Source organism: Rhinolophus sinicus, chromosome 3 (genome assembly GCF_057876585.1).
Source record: "Rhinolophus sinicus isolate RSI-liver-muscle chromosome 3, RSI-T2T, whole genome shotgun sequence".
NCBI classification, from domain to species: domain Eukaryota; kingdom Metazoa; phylum Chordata; class Mammalia; order Chiroptera; family Rhinolophidae; genus Rhinolophus; species Rhinolophus sinicus.
In genome coordinates, this window is record NC_142503.1 from 3,585,292 (window position 1) to 3,595,720 (window position 10,429).

Sequence of the window (10,429 nt, forward strand, 5' to 3'; positions counted from 1 at the left end):
GAAAGCCTGGGGTGAGGAGCGCCAGTCAGGAGGCAGTGGTGGGGATTCAGGGACGGAGGCAGAACTGGGCAGTGGGAGTGCAGGGGGGGGCTCAGGGCCTGCCAGCACAGTGGGGGTCGGGCTGGGGGAGAAGGCGGAAGTGAGGGCAACTCCTACATAAAGAGCAGGCTGGTGGGCAGTGAGGGCCAGTGGGAGGAGGTGCCACAAGCAGAATCGGAGAGACTAGTCTTACCTGTGGTGTGTTGCGGGCTCCTCACGGTGGAGCCGTCAGGTGGTGGCTCCAAAAGCAGGGCTGGGCTGGGATATGCTGGGGAGGTACTAATCCTCTAGTTCACCTCATGGCATGGGCATCTTCCCGGAGGCAGGGCACCATCTATGATGAGCAGAGGAAGAAGACAGCAACAGGGAGACCAGGAGAGTGTGAGATGCAGGGAGAAGCAGGTACCCTGAAACCTGCCTCCACCCTTTCTCACCCAGCCCTGACCCCAAGGCTGATCCAGGTGGACCTTGTTGGCAGGCTCCTGAGCCTTTAGCTTCAGGTGGGGACAGCGAGTGGGACCTAGGCAGGAGACGGGAAGGGGCGATGCCGAGGCTGAGACCTCCCTGCCTGCCCTTTGCCACTTTCGGTGTAGTGGTGGCATGGCTCCCTCGTGTCAGGACCCAGGCCTGGCCACCACTTATTGTTTTCCCTGGAGACTGTGCACAGCTTTGTAAATAGCCTTTCCATCAAACGTTCCTCAGTTCTACTGTTTAGAGAGCGCTGCATTTCCTCCAGCTAGGATGCTGGGGGGGTAAACAAGTTCAGGACCCAGACAAGCTCTTTAGATGCAGCACTCAGGTCTCTGTGACCTGACCATGGCAGTGTCTGTTTCAGTGAAGGTGTGATGGGAGAAGCGGACATGTGAGCACCACTGAAAGTCAGCCATTTTCAAGGGCCATGGCTGTAAATGCCGCCCCCCCACCTGCTCTGGTATTATGCAAATGGTCACTCTCAGAAAGAAAGGGGACCCCTTCCCCATGAGGTCACATTCATTGTGTTTTCTTAGTTATGGTGGTTGCTTTTAATGACTTTCTTAAATAGAGGTTACCTTTTATTTCTTAAACTGTTAACAAATCACTGTTCTTACACAAAGAAACAAACGCTGTGGGTAATGTTTTCATGGGGACACTCCTGTGTGCTTCTTACCAGGGTGACTGGGGGTGTGCACAGCCCTGGAGCCTTACGCACAAGTACAAATCCTGGCCGACCAAGAACCGAAGACCCACAGCTGTCGCTTCATCACTTGTCTTCATCAGTATGGAAAGAAGATGCCCAGAAACCCATGGAAATACTTAGGAGGGGTTGGCCAGTGGGGGAGACCATCACTTAACTTCTACCTCCCAGGGACCTTCAATTTATCCAAAGTCTCCACACCGTCGGTGCACAGTGGCCCTGGAAGGGCCCACACAGTATTGGCGTGTCCACGACACGCGTTAATATCACAAGTCACAGGAGTCCTAGACTTGTGCGGCTTTTATTCTCAGCAACGCGAAGAGTTCAGTCCCCTGCCTTTCTGGCCCCCCCACATTACAACTACTCATTACATTCTTTCCCAAGGCGGCTTTATAGGCAATAGAGAAAATCATTGCTTCATATAAAGAGTAATGTTTTCGATCAAAATAAATTGTTTTTAATAGGTGGATTTTATTAATGAAATAATTTGAACTGCAGGGATACAATTTTTTGTTTGTTTGTTTGTCTGTTTGTTTGTGTTTTTTTCAGAAAGCAATAAACACCAAAATATCAGGATTTATTTCATTTCTTAAATGTTACTGCCAATGTTTATCACATGTAATACAATGCTGCCTCCTCCACCCTCAGACTTGCTGGGCACCTGAGGGGCAGGCGGATGACCCCATGCCCCGTAGTGATGGCCTTTTAGGGAGAGAGGAGATGGGCGTTATCATCCACCAAAGGTGCTCTTCAAAGTTCTCCTGTGCACAAATCATAAGAAATTTCAGGCAACTGTGCCAATGCTTAAAATTGTTTTTAGAAGTTTTACCATTTTTTCCCCTTGCAATTGTAAGTTTTGCCTTTCAAATATTTGATGAGATTTGAGTTAAGCTAAGCAGAAAGGAGAATTAAAAAATTGTCTGTAGTCCTCTATCTCATGGTTCATTTTTAAATGGTAAAAAGAACACATAAGCCAGCACCCCAGGAGGAGGGGCCACAAGCACAGCCAGTGGCTCACAGGGCAGCTGTGCCTGGGGACGGACTCTAGGCTGGAACTGGGTCTGGGTTCTGGGGCGAGGTTGCTTATGGTCTGGATATAAGTACCTTCTTCTGCTCAACCCTGCTCCCCCTATCTCCTGACTCTCTAAGTGAATGGAAACAGAAATAGAGATGTTTTTAGATCTTTTCCAGGTCTGACAGTCTTTGCCTTCACGAATTTCCTCTCCATGATTCTTCTATAAATTAATAATGAGGAAAATAGTTCAAAACAGCACTACTTTTTAAAAATCGAAAACTAGAGTAAGCCGCTTGGGTTGGATCCCCCCCAGCGCAGAAGTCCTGACTTATATTTAGCCACATGCTCCTTATTTAGCATTTTTATTAGTGGGCACACTTCCAGAATGAAACAGAAACATGATATGACTCTTTCTTAAATTATACCCTCCACTTGGCTGAACAATCACTGTCCACAGCCAAAGTGGGGTTCCCCCACCCCCACAATGCCGTCTTTGGGGAACACCGTTTGTTCCTGGCGCTGAGATGAGGGAGCAGGAATCCTCGTCTCTTCTCTGCACACAGGGAACAGGGACCCCTGAAGGGAAGGAAGGGGCAGAGAAAGTCTCCAGGATTTAAAAATGGAGACAGGCGAGGTTGATCGGCTTAAATGGCTTGTCATTATATAAAGAATACATTGAGGGTGTAAGAAAGAAAAGAAAACTACTGAGGATATAGAAAATAATGTGGACGAGAGACGTTTTAAACTGTGCGATAGTGTGCCATTAATCCTCCAAGAGTGAGGTTTGGAGAGCAGCCAGACCTACGAGCTTGGAGGGGGCTGGGCTTCCTTAGTGTGGATTGAGGTGGTCACTGGAAGGTGAGGGGTCATGGGGCCTTGCTCCTATTTCGCCTCATGAAATGCTGCAGGGAAGCAGCCAGAGGAGTTGGGTTGGTGGTTTTTCACCTGGGGAGAGAGCATCCATTTGACACACCATGATGGAGAAGCAGGAGGGCAACCCCCCACCACTCATTACATCAATGCTTCTGGTCTGGAAGTTTCTAAAAATCAAAAGGGATGGTTTTGCTCGGGGAGGAGGGGGGTGTTGTTGCACAAACAATTGGCAGAATATCATAGAAAGAAGACGCTCAGGTGGGGTGTGCAGGCTGCCGGATATAGGCTGTTTCTCCCCTGGACACCGTGATTCAAAGGACCCCGACTTATACGTGCTTGTTATTTTGCAGCTGGTAACCTCTGCCCCTGAAACTGAGAAAGTAAGAGGCAGAGTGGGGAATGGCATCTTCAGATGGAGCTAGCGACATGGGCGGTTCAGGCTTCCAGGAGAGGTTCACACAGGGGCAAGAGCACCAGGGACTGTCACCACGGGGTGGGGGTTGGGGGAGAGAAGCTAATCAATGGAAACTGAGCTCACGTCCCCCTTCCCAGTGAGAGCTTCCCTGCGCTTACACTTTGGGGAGGTTGTTCTAGGTTGTTCCTTTCACAGTCCCTGCTTTCCACCCCACGCAGGATGCTTTGCTGCCGCGCCCACTCAGCCCCAGGCAGGCGGGAGGGCAGGCGCTCTGCATCTGTTCTGTGAATGGCCTGTGGCTGCACCGCTGTGGTTCCGCGGCCTGGCTCCTGGGCATCGCTTTAGGAGACCCTGGGCATCTCCAGCCGTGCTCCCCAGCCCTGGAGGAGGAGTGACAAAAGCGTCTGGTCCTGATGGTTGGGCCAGGGTGGAGCCTGGCTGACATGTCCTATGCTTGACAGTGGGAGAGAAGGGGAGGAAACGACAGCAGGGCTGAGCGTGGGTCCAGCAGCATCTCTGGCCTGCTGAGAGCAGAGCAACATGGCTTCTTTCTGTGCCCAGCTCCACACTAGGACCGTTGGCGAGAGTGTCAGTGAACGTGGAACCCCAGGAATCAGGGAAAAGAACACTGGGCTCATGCAAACGCACTGTTTTGCTGATAAAGCTAACGTTGGCAAAGCAGGAATCTTCACATCTTGAGGTTCAGCTCTGGATTGGAAATTGTGCATCATTGCTATTGCGAGAGCCAGGGCCATATACCTTTCAGAGTTCCACCTTGGATCTGGGAGCAGCGTCCAGGCAGCTGCCCTCTGCAGAGGAGGCAGCTGTTCATACCCAACACCCACAATCCTGAGGATTTGCATTTTCCTGAGAAAACCCAGGAGAGCAAACATCCGAAAGAGGAAGGTGAGAGGCAGACACACAGCGACTGGGGAACGTTGCCTGAAGACCGAGAGGAGACTGCGGTCGTCCTTCCTCATTTTGCAAAAGGCCATGGAGATAATTAACAGTGTTCATAAATCTTGGTCCCCTCTGCATCCCGCTGGCATCCTAGCCACACGGGGTGGGGACATGTGGCATGTGCTGCCGCTGCTGGCGTGCTAATGAACGTGATCACAGACCTAAAGCCCACCGTGCCACCTCTGCAAAAACGTACTGAGTGGGAAAGCGATAAATAAAAACCAAGCAAGAAGTGCGAGCCGCCAACACAGCCTCTCACAGCACAGAAATGAATCTGACAAATAAAAGGAACCTAATGCCACTCAGTTCACCCAAGCTCAGAGTAACTTGGTATTTCATCACTTGTGTGTGCGTGTGTGCGTGTGTGTGTGCGTCATGGTGTGTGTGTGTGATTGTGTGTGCTTCTACAGCTAGTTTTCTCCTACATTCAACTTTATGTTTATTAGTTATCGCCTGTAGATTAAAGTAAAATACTACTTCGGGCATGCCTAAATTAAAGACAAGGGGAAATCTGTTTGGCGTGGTTTAGGCTAGGGTAGCTTATGAGCCTGGGGCCAGACAAACCTCCTTAGATCCTGACTCCATCCCTTAATAGCTATTATCATGGGCAGATGAATTACCCTCTCTGGCTTTCAGTGTGGTGATCTGCAAGAATAGTTCTAAGCCTACTTACCTTTCAAGGTTATTAAAATGTTGGCCAATCTATTAATGGGATTAATTATATTAGCATATTCAAATAGAAAATGCATGCGCATGTGATTATCTCAGATGCTGAAATCGCATGGGATAAAAATCACAACCATTCTTTCAAGAGGACCTGGCAAAGTAGGAATACCAGGAGCGTTCCTTAAATTGACACAAGCTTTCTGCTGCCCTACACTAAATGTTCTGTACGCGTAAAAAGACACGCAGCCGATTAGAGTCATGGATATGCAAGGATTTCTGATCTTCCTGCCACTGGTCACCACTGACCTGGACGTTCTAATCACTATGATAAATACATACATACATACATACATACATACATACATACATACATACATACATAAATAAATGGAAAGTGCATTTGCCAACAATTTAATTCCGTGTCCAGGGGAGCAGAGAGGATGAATGGAAAACCCTTTGCAAACTGAGTAGAGCAGCCAGTTATAAGAACTATAAACAATAACTGTGTCTGCATGGGAATAAGCAATTAGAGCATTTTATAACAAAAACTTCAGAATTCCACCAAAATAAAAGCTGAGACAGTGTTCCCCAAATGTATGTAAATGCACGTCAAAGCTGTAACAACTTCTGCAGAACAAGAAAGAAATGTGAATCCTGGGAGGCACGCTGCGATTCTGGGGTGGGGGTCACTTGGCCTGTGGACACGGCAGTCTCTCTCTAATCAGTTTATAAGTGAAGGCAATACCCATCCAGACAGCACAGTCACGTTTTAGGGAGCTAGACAAGCCAATTATAAAATTAATATGGAAAGTAGAAACATTATAAAACCCATACGCCTCAGTGAAGAACGTACCCTTTTCATGACAAGTATGTAAGAAGAGCTTTATTGCAATAGCATAGGAACAGTATGTGCTATGTCTCATATCTTTTAGAACAACTGATTATCAATTTGGGAAAAATTGAGTTTGATGCCTTCCTACTTAGTATCATACACAAAATGACTACAAGGTAGATAGATCAGCATAACATACAAAGAAGATGATGTGACAGTCAGAAGAAAAGAAATAGAATATTTTTATAATCTATACAAGGTAGAAAACACAGAGACTTAGAAATAATTAACAGATCATGCTGTCAGAAGTTGAAATCTTCTGTCTAAAAATTCCCATTTACAAAATTAAAACGAGCAATGGTCTAAAAGAAGAGGTTTGCAACATACACAATTGACAAGAGGTTAATGTTGGTGATGTATAAAGTGCACATAACTCCCTTTAGAATGGCAACTCATGGACCCATATAAATATACTCAATTTATCTTTGACAAAGGAGCAAAGACAACGCAGTACAGAAAGATAGTCTTTTTTACAAATGGTGCTGGGACAAGTGGGCACCCACATGCAACATAAATAAATCTAGACATAGACCCTTTACAAAAATTAGAATGAATCATAGACCAAAGTGCTAGAAAACTCCTAGAAGATAACAAAGGAGAAATCTAGATGAACTTGGGTATGGAGGTGACTTTTTAGATGCAACACCAAAACATGATGCATGAAAGAAATAATTGATAAGCTGGACTTCATTAAAATTGAAAGTAACTTTGCTCTGAGAAAGACACTGTCAAGAGGATTTAAAACAAGCCAGAGTGGGAGCAAATATTTGGAAAGGACATATCTGACAAAAGACTCTTATCCAAAATGTACAAAGAACTCATAATTCAACAATAAGAAAACAAACAACCTGATTAAGAAATGGTCAAAAGTCCTGGACACCTCACTAAAGAAGACATACAGATGGCAATAACCATAGGAAAAGATGCTCAACATCTGATGTCATTAGAACAATTACAATTGAAAAAAACCATGAGACATGTACCTACCATCATTGCTTCATAGAGAGTAGTTTCACTGCCCTAAAAATCCTCTGTGACCTGCTATTCATCTTTTTCCCTCCCAATCCAGAAAGGCCCAAATCCAGAGCACTGCCAGCACCACATGCCAACAAAGGTGTGGAGCAGCAGAAGCTCGCACTCATCGCCCGTAGGAATGCAAAATGGCGCAGCCCCTTAGCAAGACAGTTTGCTGGTTTCTTACGAAACTAAACATACTTTAGCCGTATGATCCAGCAATCATGACCCTTGGTATTTACACCAATGGGTTGAAAACTGGTGTGCACAACAAAACTGCAAACCCATGATTCTAGCAGCTTGATTCATAATTGCCAAAACTTAGAAGCAACCACGGTGTCCTTCAGTGAACAGGTAAGTAAACTGTGCGACATCCGGACAAGGAACGTTATTCAGCACTAAAAATAAATAAGCTATCAAGACATGAAAAGACATCGAGGAAACTTAAATGCATATTATTAAGTGAAAAGAGCCCATCTGAAAAGTTTACATACTGTGTGAGTCCAATACTAAGATATTCTGGAAAAGGCAAAACTATGGAGACAGTGAAAATACCAGTGGTTGTCAGGGACTGGGAGGAGAAAAGCATGAATAGCAGATCACAGAGGATTTTTAGGCAAGTGAAGCTACTCTGCGTGATGCTATAATGGTAGATACACGTCGTAAGACATTTGTCCAAACCCTTAGAATACACAACACCAGGAGTACAATCTAATGTAAACTATGGGCTTTGAGTGATAATGACGTGTCTGTGTAGATTCATCGTTGTGACAAATGCACCATCTGCTGAGGGAGTGGGTAGTAGGGAAAGCTATGCACGTGTGGGAGCAGGGGCTATATGGGAAATCCTACATGTTTTGTTAAATTTTGTTGTGAACCTAAACTGCTCTAAAAAATAAGTCTATTAAAAAATAAGAAAGAGAGAGAGAGAGAGACAGAGAGAGGAAGAAAGAGGAAAGAAGGAAGGAAGGAAGGGAGGGAGGAAGGAAGGAAGGAAGGAAGGAAGGAAGGAAGGAAGGAAGGAAGGAAGGAAGGAAGGAAGGAAAAAAGGAAGGAAGATGGAGAGAGAACAATAACACAATAATACAAGTTATAATTCAACTACTACATAATGAGTACCTGCTATTTGCCGGGCACTGTGCAATTCTTAACTGTATTATCTGATCACGTCATTTAACCTCTTTGCACCTTACTTTGTGCATCTGTAAAATGGGGTGATGATGATTATTCTACTTCATTGGGTTGTTTTGAGCACCCAATTAAGTAATTTCTATGAACTCCTTAGAACTGTGCCTGGGCCATAGAAAGTGTCTGGAAGGTAGTTTAATGGAGAATTAAAAGAAGACAATCACACTGGTAGAAGAGCAAAATGTGTGGACAGCAATAGCAGAAGAATATATCCAGAAGGACATCCAGTCCACTGATAACAATTAAAGTGGAATGGAAACAACAGTGACACATTGCTCAACCATCAAATTGATAGCAATTTAAAAAGACTGATCACACCCAATGTGGCTAGGGCGTGGGAAGATGGGGACTCCATGGATGCCCGTGGGGGTGCGTGGACTAGTGTTTTGGAGGACACTGGGGGTAGCAGGCCTCCCCTGTAAGACGGCCACACAGTGATGTGCATTGACAGGCTCCACAGCAAGTCCTGTTCAGTGTGCTGGGCATTTAGTAAGTCCGTCTCCACGGAGGAGACCCCATCATCTGCTCCACACTCAGGGGCTCATGAATCAGGGCAGCCAGGGGGCTGGGAGGAACAAATATGCTAGAGTTTCTGAGACTCAGCTCTTCCTTTGCTGCCTTTGAAGCTCTGCTTTTTTGTTTTGTTTTGTTGGAAAGGAAACCATTTGTAGCCATCTCATTAGCAGGAGTGTTAATTTTCCTATTCTTTCTATACAATCTTGTGTCTCCTTAGGAAAAGTCATTTGATCACTCGTCCTCATCCATTTTTGTTTTTTGTTGTTTTCAGCCTCCTATTCCTGAAATGTGTTGGACGGTGCTGGGAGAGCAGCTTGTCATGAGCTCCACACCAGCCCCTGCTGTTCAGCTGGACAGCACTACCATTTGCCAGTGGCTACCAGTTGGACATGGAAGAATGAGGTTGTTGGATGCAAACAGGCTCTGGGCTTAATTTTGGTAAAGGCAGTACTTTTTAAATGAGCTAACTTAAACATTTAGGAGTCTATATTCCAAATCTGCAGACATATGTGATGGGCTGCTGGTGTTGGCTTTAAACCCGCAGACACGTGGTGATGTACAAGAGGGACATAAAGAAATAAAAGGTCCCTACTGGGGCATGTCGCAGGGGCTCAACACACAGGAGGCACACGATTCCTCTTCCTTAGCTGTGAACCCACACCCATGGCTCCAATGGCTCACAGCCTTCTGGCCTCCTTGCTAGGTTGCGTTCCCAACTTTCAGAGCTGGGTGCCCAGGTACTCCTCACACAGGAAGCAAGCACGTTACAGATGTAAAACTAAAGCACCAGCTTTTACAATGTAAATCTATGTGTGTGTGTGTGTGTGTGTTTGTGTGTGTGTGTGTGTGTGTGTGACACAGAAAGATACTTAAAAGAAATGCACCCGATCATCAAATCATTACCGATGGCTATATATGAGTAGTGAGGTACGGGTAAATTAACTGGAAGGTTTTTTTTTTCTTTCCAATTTTCTGTAAATGAACCTATAGTAGCTTGGTAATAATCAAGAGAAAATGAGGTGTTTGTTTGTTTGTTTCCAATGAACAACAGCCAGTGTCTCCCCATGTGGGCTGCCCCATGCAGGATGCCCGGGCCGCCAGCTCTGTTCTCCTCAGTCCCACAGTCTCTCAGGAACTTGTCCCAGTGTGTCCATGTCATCAGCTCTTCTGGTAAATGAATGTGTTTGTCTCCCTGAGCATTAGTGTAATGACATCCAGGGTGATAGCCATGGGGGCTATTTTAGTAATCCACTTTCTTCACAAATTCTAAGTGATAACTAGATTATCATAACAATGGTTCAGTAAAAAGTATTATGTTGAATTTTAAAACAGCAGTCTGTGTTGTTTTCCTCAATGCTTCCTTGGTTTAAAGTGAAATCTGGTTATCAATTTGGTTAAATTTTAACATTTAAGTTTCAGTTGATTCAGAACTAATAATTTGACCAGCATAAAGCGTTTCTTTGCTGAATAGATTCTTTATTCAATGACACTGTGGAATCAATGCCATAGTTCAATTTCAATGCAATTCAAAGACTAAATGTTTTAGATATTTAGAATAAACCATTCAAAATAATGTTATGAAGTAGTCAAGCACTATAAAGCGCTCATGGAGTTTTATACACACACACACATATGTATGCATGTATATATAATTTGATAGTACATATAAACAGGAAA